Source organism: Castor canadensis, chromosome 18 (genome assembly GCF_047511655.1).
Source record: "Castor canadensis chromosome 18, mCasCan1.hap1v2, whole genome shotgun sequence".
Lineage (NCBI taxonomy): Eukaryota > Metazoa > Chordata > Mammalia > Rodentia > Castoridae > Castor > Castor canadensis.
In genome coordinates, this window is record NC_133403.1 from 26,247,060 (window position 1) to 26,270,318 (window position 23,259).

A 23,259-nucleotide genomic window follows, 5' to 3' on the forward strand; every position below is an offset into this window, starting at 1 on the left:
TACTTTTAGGTCTTTTGGGGTATGTTTGATGAAATTGGGTGTGTGGACATTGGGTGCAGAATATGCCCTTTTGGAACAAAATGAGCCTCTATCCACCTTGAAAAACCTAAGTGGCATTCCTTTCAAAAAGTAACTCAATTCCCACAGAGAAACTACGTGTTAGGTGCTCCACTTTATAACACAGATGCTTTTCTTTCGATAGAAACATGTGTTTCCTCAGATGAATACACACATTCAGAACAAAATGAGCATTACATCTCATAGAAAAGCCTGATGGGCAGGCCGCATTCCTTTCCAGACCTAACTGAATTCACACAGGGAATAAATGTGCTGGATATTCCTGTTTCTAACATAGATGATTTTTTTCAAGACATACATGACTTTCATCCACTCCCCTCAAGAGGACCATTTGGAACAAAGTGAGCCTCTCTCCACTTTGAAAAACCCAAGTTGAGGGAAGTAATTGTTTCAAAAACTAATTCACTTCTCACAGGGAACCAATCTGCTAGATGCTCCACATTCCAGCATAGATGCATTTCTTTTGAGAGCTACATGTGTTTCTTCATCTCAGCTGATTTGCCGTATTTGGACAAAAAGGAGCCTCTCTCCACCTTGAAAAATCTCAGTTGCAGGAGTTATTCCTTTCAAACTAACTCATTTCTCACAGGGAAACAATGTGATAGATACTTCTGCTTCTAATATACACACTTTCCTTTCTCCAAATACATGCATTCCCTTAACTCAGTTGAACAGACCGACTTGGGAAAAAGGAGCCACTCTCCAACTTTAAAATCCAAAGTTGAAGGAAGAATTCTTTCAAAAACTAACTCAATTTTCACAGGGAAACAAGGTGTTAGGTGCTCGACCTTCTACAAAACATGCTGCTCTTTCTAGAGGTATATATGTTTCTTAAACTCAGCTGAATTGAAATATTCAGAACAAAATGAGCATTCCTCCACTAGGAAAAGCCTCATGGGCAGGCAGCATTGTTTGCAAAAACTAACTCAATTCTCACACGGAGACAATGTGTTGCATGCTACTGCTTCTAACATAGTTGCTTTTCTTTCCAGAGATAAATGTGTTTTGATTTTTTTTTTACTGAGCTGAACACGCTGGTTTGCAACAAAATGACCCTCTCATAAAATTGAAAACCTAAGGTGCAGGAAGTAGCTCTTTCAAAAACTATTCTCACAGTGAAACAATGTGCTAGTTTCTGCCAGTTGTTACACAGATGGTTTTCTTTCAAGAGATAAACGTCATTCTTCAGCTCAGCTATGCAGGCTACTTTGGACCAAAATGATCATTTCTCCCTCTTGAAAAGCCCGAAGGCCTGGCGGCATTCCCTTCAAAAACTAACTGAATTCTCACAGGTAACAATGTGCTAGATGCTCCGGCTTCTAACTCAGATGCTTTTCTTTCAAGAGGCACATGCATTTTCCAACATCATTGAATAGGCCTACTTGAAACAAAATGAGTTTCACTCCACCTTGAAAAGACTGATGGGCTCGCAGCATTTCTTTCAAAAAGTAACTAGATTCTCACATGGAAAAATTGCTGGATGCTCCTGCTCCTAACAAATATGGTTTTCACTTGAGAGATACATGTGGTTCTTCATCTCAGCATATTAGGACTTTTGGGAACAATATGGGAATCTCCACATGTTGAGAAACCTAAGTTGCAGGAAGCACTCCTTGCAAAAAGTATCTCCTATACTTTAAAGACCCAAAAAACTCTACTCAGAAGCATCTAGACATCATCAATAGTTACAACAAGGTAGCAGGATATAAAGTCGACATTGAAAAATCATTAGCATTTCTATACACTAACAATGAGCAAACTGAAAAAGAATGTATGAAAACAATTCCATTAACAATAGCCTCAAAAAAATCAAATACATAGGTGTAAACCTAACAAAAGATGTGAATGACCTCTACAAGGAAAACTATAAACATCTGAAGAAAGAGATTGAGGAAGACAATAGAAAGTGGAGAGATCTCCCATGCTCATGGATTGGTAGAATCAACATAGTAAAAATGTCTATACTCCCAAAAGTAATCTACATGTTTAATGCAATTCCCATCAAAATTCCAATGACATTCGTTAAAGAGATTGAAAAATCTACCTTGAAATTTATATGGAAACACAATAGACCATGAATAGCCAAGGCAATACTCAGTCAAAAGAACAATGCTCGAGGTATCACGATACCTGACTTCAAACTATATTACAAAGTAATAACGATAAAAACAGCATGGTACTGGCAAAAAAGCAGACATGAAGACCAGTGGAACAGAATAGAGGACACAGATATGAAGCCATACAACTATAACCAACTTGTCTTTGACAAAGGAGCTAAAAATATACGATGGGGAAATCGCAGCCTCTTCAACAAAAACTGTTGGGAAAACTGGTTAGCAGTCTGCAAAAAACTGAAACTAGACCCGTGTATATCTCCCTATACCGATATTAACTCAAAATGGATCAAGGATCTTAATGTTAGACCACAAACTCTAAAGTTGGTACAGGAAAGATAGCAGGAGTTAGTAGATATAGGTCAGAACTTTCTCAACGATACCCCAGCAGCACAGCAACTAAGAGATAGCATAGATAAATGGGACCTCATAAAGCTAAAAAGCTTCTGTTCATCAAAATAAATGGTCCCTAAACTGAACAGAACACTTACAGAGTGGGAGAAAATATTTGCCAGCTACACATCAGATAAGGGACTCATAACCAGAATATATAGGGAACTTAAAAAACTAAATTCTCCCAAAATTAATGAACCAATAAAGAAATGGGCAAGTGAACTAAACAGAACTTTCTCAAAAGAAGAAATTCAAATGGCCAAAAAACACATGAAAAAATGCTCACCATCTCTAGCAATAAAGGAAATGCAAATTAAAACCACACAGGGGTGAGATTCCACCTCACCCCTGTTAGAATAGCCATCATTAGCAACACCACGAACAACAGGTGTTGGTGAGGATGTGGGGAAAAAGGAACCCTCTTACACTGGTGGTGGGAATGTAAACTAGTACAACCACTCTGGAAAAAATTTGGAGGCTACTTAAAAAGCTAACCATTGATCTACCATTTGATCCAGCAATACCACTCCTGGGGATATACTCCAGAGTCACCTGCACACCCATGTTTATTGCAGCACTATTCACAATAGCTAAGTTATGGAAACAGCCAAGATGCCCTACCACTGACGAATGGATTAAGAAAATTTGGTATCTGTACCCAATGGAATTTTATGCAGCCGTGAAGAATGAAATGTTATCATTCGCTGGTAAATGGATGGAATTGGAGAACATCATTCTGAATGAGGTGAGCCTGGCCCAAAAGACCCAAAATTGTATATTCTCCCTTATATGTGGATATTAGATCAAGGGCAAACACAACAAGTGGATTGGACTTTGAGCACATGATAAAAGCTTTAGCACACAAGGGAGGGGTGAGGATAGGTAAGACACCTAAAAAATGAGCCAGCATTTGTTGCCCTTAACGCAGAGAAACTAAAGCAGCGACCCTAAAAGCAACTGAGGCCAATAGGAGAAGGGGACCAGGAACTAGAGAAAAAGTTAGATCAAAATGAATTAACCTAGAAGGTAACACACATGCACAGGAAATTAATGTGAGTCAACTCCTTGTATAGCTATCCTTATCTCAACCAGCAAAAACACTAGTTCCTTACTATTTTTGCTTCTACTCTCTCTTCAACAAAATTAGAGATAAGGGCAAAATAGTTTCTGCTGGGTATTGAGGGGATGGGGGGAGAGGGAGGGACTGAGTGGGTGGTAAGGGAGGGGGTGGAGGCAGGGGGGAGAAATAACCCAAGCCTTGCATGCACATATGAATAATAAAACAATGAATAAATAAATAAATAAATAAATAACTCATTTCTCACAGGGAAACAATGGGGTAGATGCTCCTGCTTCTAACATAAATGATTTTCTTTCGAGAGATACATGTGTTTCTTTAACTCAGCTGCATAGGCTTCTTTGTAGCAAAATAGCTTCTCCCCACCTTGAAAAACCTAAGGTACAGGAAGGATTCCGCTACAAACTAACTGAATTCTACAGTGAAACAATGTGCTGTGTTCTCCAAGTTATAACAATGGTGGTTACCTTTCAAGAGATACACGTATTTCTTCAGCTCAGCTAAATAGGCCAATTTGGACCAAAATGAGCATTTCTTCCTCTTAAAAAGCCTGAAGGGAAGACAGCATTCCTTTTTAAAACAAACTCAATGCTCACAAATAACAATGTGCTAGATGCTTCTGCTTCTAACTCAGATGTTTTTCTTTCTAGACACACATGCACTTTTCAACTTCACTGAATAGGCCTACTTGAAACAAAATGAGCTTCGCTCCACCTTGAAAGACTGAGGAGCAGGCAGCATTCCTTTCAAAAACTAACTCGATTCTCACAGGGAAACAATTTGTTAGATGCTCCTACTTGTAACATAGATGCTTTCCTTTCTTGAGATACATGGGTTCCCTTAACTCAGCTTAACAGGCCTATTTGGAAATGAAGGAGCCCCTCTCCAACTTGGAAAAACCTAAGTTGCAGGAAGTACTCTCTAAAAAACTAACTCAATTCTCAGGGAAACAAGGTGCTACATGCTCCACCTTCTAACATACATGCTTTTCTCTCTAGAGGTATACATGATTCTTAAGCTCAGCTGTATTGGCATATTTGGAACAAAATGAGTGTTTCTCACCTTTTAAAAGCCTCATGGCCACACAGCATTGCTTTCAAAAACTAAGTCAATTCTCACAGGGAAACAATGTGATAGATGCTCCTGCTTTGAACATAGATGCTTTTCATTCGTGACACACATGCGTTTCTAAAAATACACTGAATTGGTCTATTTGGAACAAAGGATTGTCTCTCCACCTTGAGAAATCTAACTGCAGAAAGCATTCCTTTCAAAAACTAACTGAATTCTCACAGGGAAACTAGGTGTTAGATGCTCCTGCTTCTAACACAGATAATATTCTTCTGAGAGATACATGTGTTTCTTCAACTCATATGAAGAGGCCTATTTGGACCAAAATTAGCCTCTCTCAACCCTTGAAAAACTTAGCTTGCAGGAAGTAATCTTGGAAAAACTAACTCAATTCTCACAGGGAAACATTCTGATGGATACTCCCCATTCTGACACAGATGTATTTCTTTTGATAGATGTATGGTTTTCTTCAATTCTTCTGAATATGCTCTTTTGGAACAAAATGAGCCTCTATCCACCTTGAAAAACCTAAGTTGCATTACTTTCAAAAACTAACTCAATTCTCACAGGGAGACAAGGTGTTACATGCTCCTGCTTCAAACATATATGCTTTTCAATCCAGAGATACATGTGTTTTTTAAAACTCTGCTGAATAGGCCTATTTGGAACAAAATGATCCTCTCCCCAAATTGAATACCTAAGGTGGAGGAAGTAGTCCTTTCAAAAACTAACTGAATTCTCACAGTGAAACAATGTGCTAGTTTCTGCCAGTTGTTACACAGATGGTTTTCTCTCTAGAGATACACTTCTTTCCTCAGCTCAGCTATATAGGCTTATTTGGACCAAAATGAGCATTTCTCCCTCTTGAAAAGCCTGAGGACCAGACAGCATTCCCTTCAAAAACTAACTGAATTCTCACAGTTAACAATGTACTAGATGCTCCTGCTTCTAACTCAGATGGTTTTCTTTCGAGAGACACATGCATTTTCCAACATCACTGAATAGGCCTACTTGAAACAAAATGAGTTTCACTCCACCTTGAAAAGACTGATGGGCTCGCAGCATTTCTTTCAAAAAGTAACTAGATTCTCACATGCAAAATGTTTGCTATATGCTCCTGCTTCTAACACATATGATTTTCACTTGAGAGATACATGTGTTTCTTCATCTCAGCACATTAGGCCATTTTGGAACAAAATGAGTGTCTTTGCACCTTGAGAAACCTAAGTTGCAGAAAGCACTCCTTTCAAAAGTTACTCAGTTCTCACAGGGAAAAAATGTGCTAGATGCTCCACCTTCTATCATAGACGCATTTCTTTTGAGACATACATATGTTCTTCCACTCAGGTGAATGGGTTTATAGGAGAAAAGGCATGTATCTCCCCCTGAGATACATGAGAGGCACTCAGCATTTGTATCAAAATCTAATTCGATTCTCACAGGGAAACCATGTGCTAGATGCTCGTGATTCTAACACAGATGGTTTTCTTTTGATAGATACATGTGCTTCCTCATCTCAGCCAAATAGGCCTATTTGGGACAGAATTAGCCTCTCTAAACTCTTGAAATACCTAACCTGCAGGAAGTATTCCTTTAAAAAACTAACACAATCCTCACAGGGAAACAATGTGCTAAATGCTCCCAATTTTAACATAGATGCACTTCTTTCGAGAGATACATGTGTTTCTTCCACTCAGCTGAGTAGTCATATTTGGAAAGAAATGAGCCGGTCTCCACCTTGACAAACTCAAGTTGAGGAAGTATTCCTTTCAAAAACTCATGCAATTCTGAAGGTAAACAATTTGCTAGATGCTACACCTTCCAACACTGATGGTTTCCTTTCAACACATACATGTGTTTCTTCAACTCAGCTGAATTGGTGTATTTGGATCTATATGAGCCTCCCACCACCTTGAAAAACCTAAGTTTCAGGAATTGTTCCTTTCAAACTAACTCAGTTTTCACAGGGAAACAATGTGATAGATGCTCCTTCTAACGGAGATGTTTTCCTTTCTACAGATACATGTGTTTCTTCAACTCAGCTGAATTGGTGTATTTGGATCTATATGAGCCTCCCTCCACCTTGAAAAACCTAAGTTTCAGGAATTGTTCCTTTCAAACTAACTCAGTTTTCACAGGGAAACAATGTGATAGATGCTCCTTCTAACAGACATGCTTTCCTTTCTACAGATACATGTGTTCCTTTAACTCAGCTGAACAATACTATGTGGGAAAATAGGAGCCACTGTCCAACTTGAAAAGCCTAAGTTGCAGGAGTTATTACTTTCAAAATTTAAATCAATTCTCACATGGAAACAGGTCTAGATACACCATCTTTTAACATATATGCTTTTCTTTCAAGAAGTATAGGTGTGTCTTCACCTCAGCTGAATTGGCATATTTGGAAAAAAATGAGCACTTCTCCCCATTGAGTAGCCTCATGGGCAGGCAGCATTGCTTTCAATAAATAACTCAATAACTCAATTCTCACAGGGAAACTATGCTAGATGCTCCACCTTCTAACATAGATGGTTTTCTTTCAAGAGATACATGTATGTGTTTCTTCAACACATCTGAAAAGGACTATTAAAAAGAAAGAAAAATCATGTTTCTCCCCACTGAAAAGCCTGATTGGCAGACACTTACCTTTCAAAACTTAATTGGATTTTCACAGGGAACAATGTGCTAAATGTTCCCCATTCTAACATAGATGCATTTCTTTCAAGAGGTACACGTGTTTCTTCCACTCAGATGAATAGTCATATTTGTAACAAAATGAGCCTCTCTCTACCTTGAAAAACCTAAGTTGTTCTAGATGTTTCAACTTCTAAAACATATGGTTTTCTTTCAACAGATACATGTGTTTCTTCAACTTAGCCGTGCAGGCCTTGTTGGAAAAAAAGGATCCCCTCTCCACCTTGAAAAACCTAATTCACTGGAAGTATTCCTTTCTAAAACTTAGTCAATTCTCACATGGAAAGAAGTTGCTTGATGCTCCAGATTCTAACAAAAATGCTTTTCTTTCGAGATTGCATGTGTTTCTTCAAGTCAGCTAAATTGGCATATTTGGATCAAAATGAGCCTCTCTCCACTTTGAAAAACCTGAGTTGCAGGAATTATTCCTTCAATCTAATTCAGTTTTCATAGGGAAACAGTGTGATAGATGCTCCTGCTTCTAGCATAGATGCTTTCATTTCTACAGATACATGTTTTCAATTAACTCAGCTGAACAAGCCTCTATGGGAAAAAAGGAGCCATCCTCCAAGTTGAAAAACTTAAGTTGCAGGAAGTATTCTTTCAAAAACTAACTCAATTTTCACACGGAAAGAAGGTGATATATGCTGTGTGTTCTAAAAAGATGCTTTCCTTTCGAGAAATACATATATTTCTTCAACTCAGGTGAGTAGGTGTATTTGGAACAAAATGAGCATTTCTCCGCCTTGGATAACCTGACGGACAGGAAGCATTCCTTTCAAAATGTAACTCAATTTTCACAGACAAACAATGTGCTAGATGCTCCACCTTCTAACATAGATTGTTTTCTTTCGAGAGATACATGCATTTCTTTAACTCAGCTGAATAGGCCTGTTTGTTACATATGAGCCTCTCCCCACTTGAAAAACCTAAGGTGCAGGAAGTATTCCTTTCTAAAACTAACTGAATTCTCACAGTGAAACAATGTGCTAGGTTCTCCAAGTTGTAACACTGCGGGTTTTCTTTCAAGAGATACAGATGTTTCTTCAGCTCAGCTAAATAGGCCTACTAGGACCAAAATGAGCATTTTTTCCTCTTGAAAATCCTGAGGGTTAGGCAGCATTCTTTTCAAAAACAAACACAATTCCCACAGATAACAATGTGCTAGATGCTCCTGTTTCTAACACAGATGGTTTTCTTTCAAGAGATACATGTGTTTCTTCAACTTAACTTAATAGCCCTTTTTGGAAAAAAATGAGTGTCTGTGCTCCTTGAGAAACCTAAGTTGCAAGAACAACTCCTTTCAAAAACTCACTCAACTCTCAAAGGGAAACAATGTGGTAGATGGTCCACCTCCTAACACAGATGGTTTTCTTTCGACAGATACATGTGTTTCTTCAACTCAGCTGACATGACTATATGGGAAAAAAGGAACCCCTGACCACCTTCAAAAACCTAAGTGGCAGGAAGTATTCTTTCAAAAACCAACTCAATGTTCACATAGAAATAAGGTGCTTTATGCTGCATCTTTTAACAAATACCTAACCTGCAAGAAGTATTCCTTCGAAAAGCTACCACACTTCTCACAGGAAAACAATGTGCTAAATGCTCCCCGTTCTACCATAGATGCAATTCTTTCTAGAGATACATCTGTTTCTTCCACTCAGCAAAATCTTAATATTTGGAACAAAATAATCCTTGCTCCACTTTGAAAAGCCTAAGTTGCAGGAAGTATTCCTTTCAAAAACTCCTCAACTCTCAAAGGGAAACAATGTGCTAGATGCTCCACCTTCTAACACAGATGGTTTTCTTTTGACAGATACATATGTTTCTTCAATTCAGCTGAAGAGGCCTATTTGGAACAAAATTAGCCTCTCAAAGCTATTTAAATACTTAAAACTTGCAGGAAGTATTCCTTGGAAAAACTAACTCAATTCTCACAGGGAAACAATCTGCTGGATGCCCCCCATTCTAACATATGCATTTCTTTCAGTAGATATATGTCATTTTCACTCTTCTGCATAGGCCTATTTGGAACAAAGTGAGAATCTCCCCAACTTGAAAAACCTAAGTTGCAGGAAGTATTCTTTCAATAACTCACTGAATTCTCAAAGGGAAACAAGAGCTAGATGCCCCACCTTCTAACATAGATTTTTTTTTTTGAGAGATACATATGTTCCTTCAATTCTGCTGTATATGCCAATTTGGAACAAAATGAGTCTCTCAAAAACCTTGAAATACTTAACTTGCCAGAAGTATTCCTTGGAACAACTAACTCAATTCTCACAAGGAATCAATCTGCTAGATTCTCCCCATTCTAACATAGATGCATTTCTTTCGATAGATACATGTGGTTCTTTAACTCCACTGAACATACCCCTTTGAAACAAAATAAGCCTCTCTAAACCTTGAAAAACCTAAGTTGCATGAAGTATTCCTTTCAAAAACTAACTCAGTTCTCACAGAGAAACAACATGCTATATGCTCCACTTTATAACATAGATGCTTTTCTTTCGAGAGATACATGTGTTTCCTCAACTAAAATGAATACACATATTGGGAACAAAATGAGCATTATTTCCCATTGAAACCCATATGGTTTTTTTTTCAGAGATATATGCATTTTTAACTCTCCTGAATAGGCCTATTTGCAACAAAATTACCTTTGCTCCACCTGAAAAGACTGATGAGCAGGTAGCACTCCTCTCAAAAACCAGCTTGATTCTCAAAGGGAAACAATTTTCTAGATGCTCCTACTTCTACACAGATGGTTTTCATTCGAGAGATACATATATTTCTACAACTCAGCTGATTATGCCTCTTTGGAACAAAATGAGCCTCTCTCAACCTTGAGAAACCTAAGTAGCAGGAAGCACTCCTTTCAAAAAGTAAATCAATTCTCACAGGCATACAATGTGCTAGATGCTCCACCTTCTAACATAGATGCTTTTCTTTTGAGACATATATGTGTTACTTCCACTCAGGTGCACACGCCTATGTGGAACAAAATCATGCTGTCTCCACATTGAAACTCCTAAGTTGCAGGAAGTATTACTTTCAAAAACTCACTCAACTCTCAAAGGGAAACAATGTGCTATATTCTCCACCTTCTAATACAGATCTTTTTGTTTCAACAGATACATGTGTTTCTTCAACTCAGCTGAACATGACTATTTGGTAAAAAAGGAGCCCCTCACTACTTTGAAAAACCTAAGTTGCAGGAAGTATTCTTTCAGAAACTAACTCAATTCTCACATGGAAAGAAGGTGCTAGATACTGGGCCTTGTAAAAAAACATGGTTTTCTTTCGAGAGATACATGTCTTTCCTCAACTCAGCTGAATAGGTGTATTTGGAACAAAATTTGTATTTCTACACCTTGTATAGCCTGATGGGCAGAAAGCATTCCTTTCAAAAATTAACTCAATTCTCACAAGGAAACAATGTGCTAGATGCTCTTGCTTCTACCATAGATTGTTTTCTTTTGAGAGGTACATGTGTATCTTGAACTGAGCTGAATAGGCCTATTTGGAACAAAATGAGCTTCTCCCCCCTTGAAAAATCTAAGTTGCAGGAAGTATTCCTTTCAATAACTAACTCAGTTTTCACAGGGAAACAATGTGCGAGATGTTCCACCTTCTAACATGGATGCTTTTCTTTCAAAAGCTATATATGTTTCTTCAACTCAACTGAAATGGCATATTTGGAATAAAATGAGTGTTTCTCCCCCTTGAGAAGACTTATGAGCAGGCACCATTGCTTTCAAAAACTAACTCAATTCTCACAGGGAAACTATATGCTAGATGTTCCTCATTCTAACACAGATGGTTTTTTTTTTTTTCGAGAGATACAGGTTCTTCTTCAACACAGCTAAAGACTCCTATTTGGAACAAAATTAGTCCCTCTAAACGCTTAAAATGCCTGACCTGTAGGAAGTATTCCTTGGAAAAACTAACACAATTCTCACAGGGAAACAATGTGCTAAATATTCCCCATTCTAACATAGATGCATTTCTCTCAAGAGATACATGTGTTTCTTACACTCAGCTGAACAGTCATATTTGGAACAAAATGAGACTCTCTCCATCTTGAAAAACCTAAATTGCAGGAAGTATTCCTTTCAAAAACTCACTCAACTGTCAAAGGGAAACAATTTGGTAGATGCTCCATCTCTAACACACATGGTTTTTCTTTCAAGAAATACATGCATTTTTCAACTTCGCAGAATAGACCTACTTAAAACAAAATGAGCTTTGCTCCACATTAAAAGGGCTGATGAGCAGTCAGCATTCTTTTTAAAAAGTAACTGTAAACAATTTGCTAGATGCTCCTGCTTCTAACACAGATGGTTTTCCTACAAGAGATAGATGTGTTTCTTAAACTTAGCTGAATAATCTTTTTTGGAAAAAAATGAGAGTCTATACCCTTGAGAAACCTAAGTGCCTAGAGGCATTCCTTTCAAAATCTAACTAAAAACTCACAGGGAAAGATGTGCTAGATGCTCCACTTCTTAACATACATGCATTCCTTTTGAAACATGCATGTGTTTCTTCCACTCAGCAGAATAGGCCTATTTAGAAGGAAATGAACCTCTCTCCACCTTGAAAAACCTAAGTTGCAGTAGTATTCTTCTCAAAACGCAATCAACTCTCAAAGGGAAACAATGTGCTAGATGCTCCACCTTCTAACACAGATCTTTTTGTTTCGACAGATACATGTGTTTCTTCAACTCAGCTGAATATGCCTATCTGGGAAAAAAGAAGCCCCTCACCACCTTGAAAAACCTAAGTTGCTGGAAGTATTCTTTCAAAAACTAACTCAATATTCTCATGGAAAAGGTATTAGATGCTGTGCCTTTTAACATAGATGCTTTTCTTTTGAGAGGTACATGTGTTTCTCCAACTCAACTGAATACATGTATTTGGAAGAAAATGATCGTTACTCCCCCTTGGATAGCCTGATGGGCATGAAGCATTCCTTTCACTAACTAACTAAATTCTGACTGGGAAACACTGTGCTAGATTATCCTACTTCTACCATAGGTTGTTTTCTTTCAAGAGATACAAGTGTATCTTGAACTCAGCTGAATAGACCTATTTGGAACAAAATGACCTTCTCCCCCATTGAAAAATGTAAGTTGCAGAAGTATTGCTTTCAAAACTAACTTTATTTTCACAAGGAAACAATGTGATAGATGCTCCTGCTTCTAACATAGATGCTTTTCTTTCGTGAGGCACACGTGTTTCTTAAAATATGCTGAATTGGCCTATTTGGAACAAAGTGAGTGTCTTTCCACCTTGAGAAATCTAAGTGCAGAAAGTATTCCTTTCAAAAACTAACTGAATTCTCACAGGGAAACCAGGTGTTAGATGCTCCTGCTTCTAACACAGATAATATTCTTCCGAGAGATACATGTGTTTCTTCAACTCAGATGAAGAGGCCTATTTGAACCAATATTAGCCTCGCTCAACCCTTGATATATTTAACTTGCAAGAAATATTCCTTGGAAAAACTAACTCAGTTCTCACAGGGAAACGATCTGATGGATGCTCCCCATTGTAACATAGATGCATTTCTTGCAACATATACATGTGTTTCTTCAATTCTGCTCAATATGCCCTTTTGGAACAAAATGAGCCTCTATCCACCTTGAAAAACCTAAGTTGCATTCTTTTCAAAAACTAACTCAAAATGTGCTAGATACTCCACTTTCTAGCATATATGCACTTTTTTTAGAGCTACATGTGTTTCTTCAACTCAGCTGAATTGCCATATTTGGAACAAAACGAGCTTCTCTCCATTTTGAAAAATCTAAGTTGCAGGAATTATTCCTTTCAAACTAACTCATTTCTCACAGGGAATCCATGTGATAGAAGCTTCTGATTCTAACATACATGCTTTCCTTTCTACAAATACATGTGTTCCCTTGATTCAGCAGAACAGACCTACTTGGGAGAAAGGAGCCACTCTCCGACTTTAAAATCTAAAGTTGAAGGAAGTATTCTCTCAAAACCTAACTCAAATCTCACAGGGAAACAAGGTGGTAGAATCTGCACCTTCTAACATACATGCTTCTCTTTCTAGTGGTATATGTTTCATAAACTGGGCTGAATTTGAATATTAGGAACAAAATGAGCATTTCTCTCCTTTGAAAAGCCTCAAGGGCAGGCAGCATTGCTTTCAAAAACTAAATAAATTCTCACAGGGAAACAATGTGTTACATCATCCTGCTTCTAACATAGATGTTTTTCTTTTGAGAGATACATGTGTATCTTTAACTCAGCTGAATAGGCCTGTTTGGAACAAAATGAGCCTCTCCCCTAATTGAAAACCTAAGGTGCAGGAAGTATTCCTTTCTAAAACTAAATATGCTAAATAAGCCTATTTGGACCAAAATGAGCATATCTTCCTCTTGAAAAGCCTGAGGGGCAGAAAACATTCCTTTCAAAAACTAACTCAATTCTCACAGTTAACCATGTGCTAGATGCACCTGCTTCTAACACAGATGGTTTTCTTTCCAGAGATATGTACATTTTTCAACTCACCTGAATATCTGTATTTGCAACAGAATGAGCTTCTTGATTCTCACGGGGATATCTTTTGCTAGATGCTCCTACTTCTAATACTAATGGTTTTCATTCGAGAGATACATGTGCTTCTTCAACTCAGCTGAATAGGCCTCTTTGGAACAAAATGAGTATAACTGCAGCTTGAGAAACCTAAGTTGCTGGAAGCACTTCTTTCAAAAAGTAACTCAATTCTCATTGGGATACAATGTGCTAGATGCTCCACCTTCTAACATAGATGCATTTCTTTCTAGACATACATGTGTTTCTTCCACTCAGCTGAATAAGCCTATGTGGAACTATCCTCTTTCTAACTCCTCATTCTAACATATATGGTTTTCTTCAGAGAGATACACGTTTCTTCAATTCACCTGAATAGGCATATTTTGATCAGAGTGAATGGGAGCACTTGAAAACCCTGAGAGGTAGGTAGTATTCCTTTCCAAAACTAACTCAAATCCTAGGAAAAGAATGTGGAATGCTCTCCAGCATCTATCACAGATTGTACTCTTGGAAAAGTTACATGTGTTTCTCTATTATGTCTGAAGAGGGTATTTATCTTAAAGTGAATGATTCTCCCACTCAAAAGTGCTCAAAGATAGCCAATATTCCTTTTACCAGCAAATTCAGTTCTTGCAAGGAAACAAAGTGCTACACACTCATTTTTCTAATAGAGAAGGTTTTTTTTCCAAGAGATACACATGCTACTTCCATTCTTCTGTATAGGCCTATTTTCACCAAGGTGCATGTTTCCCCTTCTTGAAAACTGTGAGAGGCACAGAGTATTCCTTTCAAAGAGTAACTCAATTCTCATAGGGAAACAATATGCTAGTCACTCCTGCTTCTAACATAGGTGGTTTTCTTCTGAAAAATATTCATCCTTGTCCAATTCATCTGAAACTACTTATTTTGTACATAGTGAATGTTTGTCCATCTAAAAACACTTGGAGGTAGGCAATATTTCTTTCAAAAACTAATTCAGTTCACATAAGGAAACTATGTGACAGACTCTTCTCTTTCTAACATAGATGGTTTTCTTCAGAGAGATACAAATGTTTCTTCAATTCACCTGAATAGGCCTATTTTGGAAAAAGGGAATGGTTCTCCCACTTGAAAACCCTGGGAGGTAGGCAGTATTCCTTTCAAAAACTAACTCAAATCCTGGAGAAAGAGTGTGGAAAGCTCTCTAGAATCTACAACAGATTGTATTGTTGGAAAACATACATGTGTTTCTCTATTATGTCTGAAGAGGGTATTTTTCTTAAAGTGAATGATTCTTCACAGGAACACCTTGACAGTTAGCAAGTACTCCTTTCAGCAACTAACTCAATTCTCATAGGGAAGAAAGGGCCAATGCAACTTCTTCTTCTCAACTACCTCGTTTTCTTCCAAGTGATACACATGTTTCATCAATTCAGCTGAATAGGCCTATTTTGAACAAAGTGGGTATATCTCTCACTTGGAAACCCAAAGAATTAGGCAGTATTCCTTTCAAAAACTAACTCAATTCTCATAAGGAAACAATGTGGTAGACTCTCCTCTTTCTAACACTTATGGTTTTCTTTAGAGATATACATGTTTCTTCAATTCATATGAATATGCCTATTTGGAAGAAAGTCAATGCTTCTTCCACTTGAAAACCCTGAGAAGTAGGCAGTATATCTTTCAAATTCTAACTCAGTTCCCAGAGGAAAATAAGGTACAAGTCACTCCTGCCACTAACACACATTGTATTGCTGCAAAACATAAATGTGTTTCTCCTTTATCTGGAGAGGGTATTTTTCAAACTTGAATTATTCTTCCAGTACAAATGCTGACAGATAGCAAGAATACCTTTCACCAAGTAACTCAATTCTCACAGGGAAAAAATGTGCTAACACTCCCTCTTCAAACATACATGGATTTCTTACAAGAGATACATGTTTCTTCACTTCTCTGAACAGGCCTATTTTGAATGAGGTGAATGTTTTCCCCACTTGAAAACCCTGAGAAGTAGACAGGATTCCTTTCAAAAAACAAATCCATTGTCATAGGGAAACAAGGTGCAAGACACTCCTGCCTCTAACACAATTAGTATTGCTGCAACAGATACATGATTTTTTTTCCATTTCATCTGAAGTGGATATTATTCTTAAAGTGAAAGATTCTCCCACTCAGAAACGCTGACAGATAGCAAGTACTCCTTTCACAAACTCACTCAATTCTCACAGGGAAACAGTGTGCTACACTTCCCTGCTTCTAACAAAGAAGGTTTTCTTCCAAGAGATGTATGTGTTTCTTCCATTCTTCTGTATAGGCATATTTTGAATGGGTTGAATGATTCTCCACTTGAAATACCTGAGAGGTGGGCAGTATTCCTTTCAAAAAGTAACTCAATTCTCACAGCAAAACAATGTGCTATTCACAACTCCTTCTAACATAGAAGGTTTTCTTCTGAGAGACATTTGTGTTTCCTCAATTCATCTGAAAAGGCCTATCTTGAAAATAGTGAAGGTTTCTCCCACATGAGAATCCTGTGAGATAGGCACTGTTCCTTTTAGAAACTAACACATTTCATAAGAAACAATGTCTTGGACTCTACCCTTTCTATCATAGATGGTTGTCATCCCAGAGATAAACTCTTTTTCAATTCATCTGAATAAGCTAATTTTGAACAAAAGGAATGTTTCTCCCACTTGAAAACCCTGAGAGATAGGCAGTGTTCCTTAAAATTTAATTAATTCTCCTTAAATTTCTATAGGGGAAGAAGGTGCAAGGCACTCCTGCGTCTAACACACATTTTATTGTTAAGACATACTTGTGTTTTTCCATTATGTTTGAAGACAGTATTTTTAATAAAGTGAACGATTCTCCCAAACGAAAACACTGACAGATACCAAGTATTCCTTTCAGCAGCAAATTCAGTTCTCACTGGGAATCAAAGTACTATGCACTCATTTTTGTAACATAGAATTTTTTTTCCAAGAGATTCAGGGGCTACTTGCATTCTTCTGTATAGGCCTATTTTCAACAAGGTGAATTTTTCACCCTCTTGAAAACAGTGAGAGGCAGGAAGTATTCCTTTCAAAAAGTAACTCAATTCTCATAGGAAAACAATGTGGTAATCACTCCTGCTTCTAACATAAGTGGTTTTCTTCCGGAAGATATTCATGCTTGTTCAATTCATCTGCAAAGGCCTATTTTGAAAAGAGTGAATGTTTCTCCATCATAAAACCCTTGGAGGTAGGCAATATTTCTTTCAAAAACTAACTTAGTTCACATCAGGAAACTATGTGACAGACTCTCCTCTTTCTAACAATGGTTTTCTTCAGAGAGATACACATGTTTTTTCAATTCACCTGTATAGGCCTATTTTGATCAAAGTGAATGGTTCTCCCACTTGAAAACCCTGAGAGGTTTTTAGTATTCCTTTCAAAAACTAACTCAAATCCTAGGGAAAGAATGTGAAAGACTCTCCATAATCTATCACAGGTTGTATTGTTGGAAAAGATACATGTGTTTCTCGATTATGTCTGAAGAGGATATTTTTCTTAAAGTGAATGATTCTCCCACAGGAACACCCTGACAGTTAACAAGTACTCCTTTCAGCAACTAACTCAATTCTCACAGGGAAGAAAGGGCCAATACAACTTCTTCTTCTCAACTACCTGGTTTTCTTCCAAGTGATACATATGTTTCAACAACTCAGCTGAATAAGCCTATTTTGAACAAAGTAGGTGTATCTTTTACTTGGAAACCCAAAGAATTAGGCAGTATTCCTTTCAAAAACTAACTCAATTCTCATAGGGAAATAATGTGGTAGACTCTCCCCTGTCTAAGACTTATGGTTTTCATCAGAGATGTACACATGTTTCTTCAATTCATGTTACCAGGCCTATTTGGAAGAAAGTCAATGCTTCTTCCACTTGGAAACCCTGAGAGATAGGCAGTATATCTTTCAAATTGTAACTCAGTTCCCAGGGGGAAAGAAGGTGCAAGGCACTCTTGCCTCTAACACACATTATATTCCATTATGTCTGGAGATGATATTTTTCAAATTTGAATGATTCTCCCAGCACAAATGATGACAGATAGCAAGAATTCCTTTCACCAAGTAACTCAATTCTCACAGGGAAACAATGTGATAACACAACTTCTTCAAACATAAATGATTTTCTTCCAAGAGATATATGTGTCTTTAATTCTCTGAACAGGCCTATTTTGAATGAGGTGAATGTTTTCCCCACTTGAAAACCCTGAGAAGTAGGCAGGATTCCTTTCAAAAAATAAATCCATTGTCATAGGGAAACAAGGTGCAAGACACTCCTGCCTCTAACACAATTAGTATTGCTGCAACAGATACACGATTTTCTCCATTTCATCTGAAGTGGATATTATTCTCAAAGTGAAAGATTCTCCTACTCGGAAATGCTGGCAGATAGCAAGTATTCCTTTCACAACCTATCTCAATTCTCACAGGTTAGCAATGTGCTACACTCTCCTTCTTCTAACAAAGAAAGTTTTCTTCAAGTGATGTACATGTTTCTTCCATTCTTCTCTATAGGAATATTTTGAATGAGTTGAATGATTCTCCACTTAAAATCCTGAGGGTAGGCATTATTCATTTCAAAAACAAATTTCATTCTCCTGGAAAACAATATGCAAGACACTGCTACCTCTAACACAGTTTGTATTGTTTCAAAAGATACAGCAGTTACTCTATGTCATCTGAATAAGGTATTATTCTTAAAGTGAATGATTCTTCCCCTCAGAAACATTGATAGATAGCTAATATTCCTTTCAAAAACTAACTCAATTATCACAGAGAAACAATGTGCTAACACTCCTTTTTCAAACATATATGGTTTTCTTCCAAGAGATACACATGTTTCATCAATTCAGCTGAATAGGCCTATTTTGAACAAAGTTGTAACATCTCTCACTTGGAAACCAAAAGAATTAGGCAGTATTCCTTTCAAAAACTAACTCAATTCTCAAAGAGAAACAATGTGGTAGATGCTCCTCTTTCTAACACAACAGTTTCCTTCAGAGAGATACACATGTTTCTTCAATTCATGTGAATAGGCCTATTTGGAACAAAATCAATGTTTCTCCCACTTGAAAACCCTGAGATATAGGCAGTATATCTTCAAATTCTAACTCAATTCCCATAGGTAAAGAAGGTGCAATGCACTCCTGCCTCTAACACATATTGTATTGCTGAAAAAGAAATTTGTGTATCCACATTATGTCTGGGGATGGTATTTTTCAAACTTGAATGATTCTCCCAGCACAAATGATGACAGATAACAAGAATTCCTTTCACCAACTAATTCAATTCTCACAGGGAAATACTGTGCTAACCCACCTTCTTCAAACATAGATGGTGTTCTTCCAAGAGATACATGTTTCTTCAATTCTCTGAACAGGCCTATTTTGAAGGATTTGAATGTTCCTCCCACTTGAAAACCATGTGAAGTAGGCAGGATTCCTTTCCAACACTAAGTCCATGTCATTGGGAAACAAACGGCAAGACACACTTGCCTCTAACTCAGTTTGTAGTGCTGCAAAAGATACATGATTTACTCCATTTCATCTGAAGAGGCTATTGTTCATGAAGTGAATGATTTTCCCACTCAAAAATGCTGACAAGTGGTTAGTATTTCTATCCCAAGTGAACTCAAATCTCACAGGGAAACTATCTCTTAAGAGCTACTTCTTCTTACATAGATGATTTTCTTCCAAGAGATCCATGTGTTTCTTCAATTCAGTTGAATAGGCCTATTTTGAACAAAGTTAGTATATCTCCCAGTTGAAAATCCAAGGATTTTTGTCATTATTCCTTTGAAAAACTAACTCAATTCTCATAAGGAAACAATGTGCTACACCCACCTGCTTCTAACATAGATTGTTTTCTTCCAAGAGATACACATGTTTCTTCAGTTCTTCAGAAAAATCCTCTTTTGGATAAAGTGAATGTTTCTCCCTCTTGAAAACGCTGATAGGCAGGCATTATTCCTTTCTAAAACTAATTCAGTTCTCATAGGGAGACAATGTGCTAGTCACTCCTGCTTCGAGATGGTTTTCTTCCAAGATATACACGTGTTTCTTCAATTCATTTGAAAAGGTCTATTGTGAACATAGTGAATGTTTCTCCCACTTGAAAACCCTAGATGTAGACAGTATTCCTTTACAAAACTAACATTGTTCTCATTAGGAAACAATGTATTGGATTCTACTGTTTCTAACATAGATGGTTCTCATCTGGGAAATTCACATGTTTCTTAAATTCATCAGAATAGGCTTATTGTGAAAAAAAGTGAATGTTTCTCTCTTTTGAAACCCTCACAAGTAGGCTAGATTCATTTCTAAAACTAATTCCATTCTAATAGGGAAACAAGGTGAAAGATACTCCTGCCTCTAACACAGTTTGTTTTTTGGCAAAAGATACATGATTTACTCCATTTCTTTTGAAGAGGATATTATTCTTTAGTGAATGATTCTCCCACCCGAAAATACTGACAGATAGCAAGTATTCCTTTCACCAACAAACTCTATTCTCACAGGGAAACAATATGTTACACACTCCTTCTTCTCACATAGATGATTTTCTTCCAATACATACATGTGTTATTTCAATTCTTCTGAACAGGTCTATTTTGAAGGAGGTGAATGTTCCTACACATGAAAAACCTGAGAGGTAGGCAAGATTCCTTTCAAAAACTAAATCCATTGTCATAGGGAAAAAAAATCTGCAAGAAACTCCTGCCCCTAACACAGTTTGTATTGCTGCAAAAGATACATGATTTACTCCATTTTATCTAAAGAGGGTATTATTCATAAAGTGAATGACTCCCTACTTGAAAACCCTGACAGGTGGTTAGTATGTCTTTCCCAAATGAACTCAAACCTCACAGGAAAACAATATCCTAGGAACTACTTCTTCTAATATAGATGATTTTCTTCCAATAGATAAACATGTGTCTTCAATTAAGCTGAATAAGCCTATTTTGAACAACGTGTATACCTCCCAGATGAAAATCCAGAGAATTAGTCAGTATTCCTTTAAAAAACTAAGTTCGCATAGGGAAACAATGTGCTAGACACTTTGGCTTCTAACACAGATTGTTTTCTTCCAAGAGATACACGTGTGTCTTCAATTTTCTGAAAAGGCCTATGTTGGACAAAGTGGATGTATTTCTACATGAAAACCCTGAGAGGCAGGCAATATTCCTTTCAAAAACTAGTACAGTTCTCATAGGGGGACAATGTGCTAGTCATTCCTGCTTCTAACATAGAAGGTTTTCTTCCAAGAGATACACGTGTTTCTTCAATTCATTTGAAAAGGACTATTGTGCACAGAGTGAATATTTCTCCCACTTGAAAACCCTGAGATATAAGCAGTATACCTTTTCAAAGTAACTCAATTCTCATAAGGAAACAATGTGTTAGCTTCTACTGTTTCTAACATAGAAGGTTTTCATCAGACAAATACACATGTTTCTTCAGTTGATCTGAATAGGCCTTTTTTGAACAAAGTGAATGTTTCTCAAACTTGAAAACCCTAAAGGTCAGCAGTATTTCCTTCAAAAACAATCTCAATTCTCACAGGGAAAGAAGGTGCAAGGCACTCCTGCCTCTAACACAGATTGTATTGCTTGAAAAGATGCATGTGTTCCTCCATTGTGTCTGAGAAGATTATTTTTCATAAAGTAAATGATTCTACCACACAAAAAAGCTGACAGCAAGTATTCCTTTCCAAAATGAACTCAATTCTCACAGGGAAACAACGTTCTAGACACTCCTTCTTCTAACAGACATAGTTTACTTCCAAGAGATACACATGTTTCTTCAATTCTTTGCTATAGGCCTGTTCTGAAGGAGTTGGATGTTTCTCCCAGTTAAAAACCCTGAGAGTAGGCAGTATTCCTTTCAAAAACTAACTCTATTTTCATCAGGAAACAATGTAGTAGAATCTCCTCTTTCTAACATATATGGTTTTCTTCAGAGAGATGCACATATTTCTTCAATTCATCTGAACAGACATGTTTTGAACAAAGTGAATGTTTCTCCCACCCTAAGAGGTAGGCAGTGTTTTCTTCAAAATCTAAATCAGATTCTCACACATGAAAACTCTGACGGATTGCAAGTATTATTCTCGTAAACTAACTCAATTCTCATTTGGCAACAATTTCCTAGACACTCCTTCTTCTTACATAAATGGTTTTCTTCCAAGTAATACATGTGTTTCTTCTATTCAGCTGAATAGTCCTATATTAAACAAAGTGAATATTGCTCCCCTTTGAAAACGCTGAGATATAGGAAATATTCCTTTGAAAAACTAACTTAGTTGTTATGAGGAAACAATGTGGTTGACTCTCCTGCTTCTAACATAGAAGGTTATCATAAAAGAGATATACATGTTTCTTCACTTCTTCTGAACAGGCCTATCTTGAATGAGGTGAATGTTTCTCCCATGAAAACCCTGAGAGGTAGGCATGATGCCTATCAAAAACTAAATCCACTGTGATAGGTTCAAGATAATCCTCCTTCTAATACAGATTGTATTGCTGGAAGAGGTGCATGTATATCTCTATTATGTCTGAAGAGGGTACTTTTCCTAAAGCCAATGATTCTACCACACAAAAACGTTGACAGATACCAAGTATTTCTTTCCAAAAGGATTCAATTCTCACAGGGATACAATGTTCTAGACATTCCTTCTTCTAACTTAGAGAGTTTCCTTCCAAGAGATTCACGTCCTTTTTCAGTTCTTCAGTACAGGCCTCTTTTGAACAAAGTGAGTATTTCTTCCACTTGAAAACCTGAGAGGCAGGCAGTATTCCTTTAAAAACTAACTCAATTATCACAGGGAAAAAAGGGACTAATCACTCATGCTTCTAACATATGGTTTTCTTCCAAGAGATACATGTGTTTCTTCAACTCAGTTGAATAGGCCTATTTTGAACAAAGTGAATTTTTCTTCCACTTGAAAATAATGATAGACAGGCAGTATTCCTTACAAAAACTAACTCATTTTTCCTAGGGAAACAATGTGCTAGTCTCACCTGCTTCTAACATAGATGGTTTTCTTACAAAAGACTCATGTGTTTCTTCAATTCAGTAGAATAGGCATATTTTGAACAAAGTGAGAACTTCTCCCATTAAAAAACCCCAAGATTAAGGCAGTATTCCTTTCCAAAAGTAACTCAGTTATAATAAGGAAACAATGTGGTATACTCTACTGCTTCTAACATAGACACTTTTTTTCAACAGATTCACGTGTCT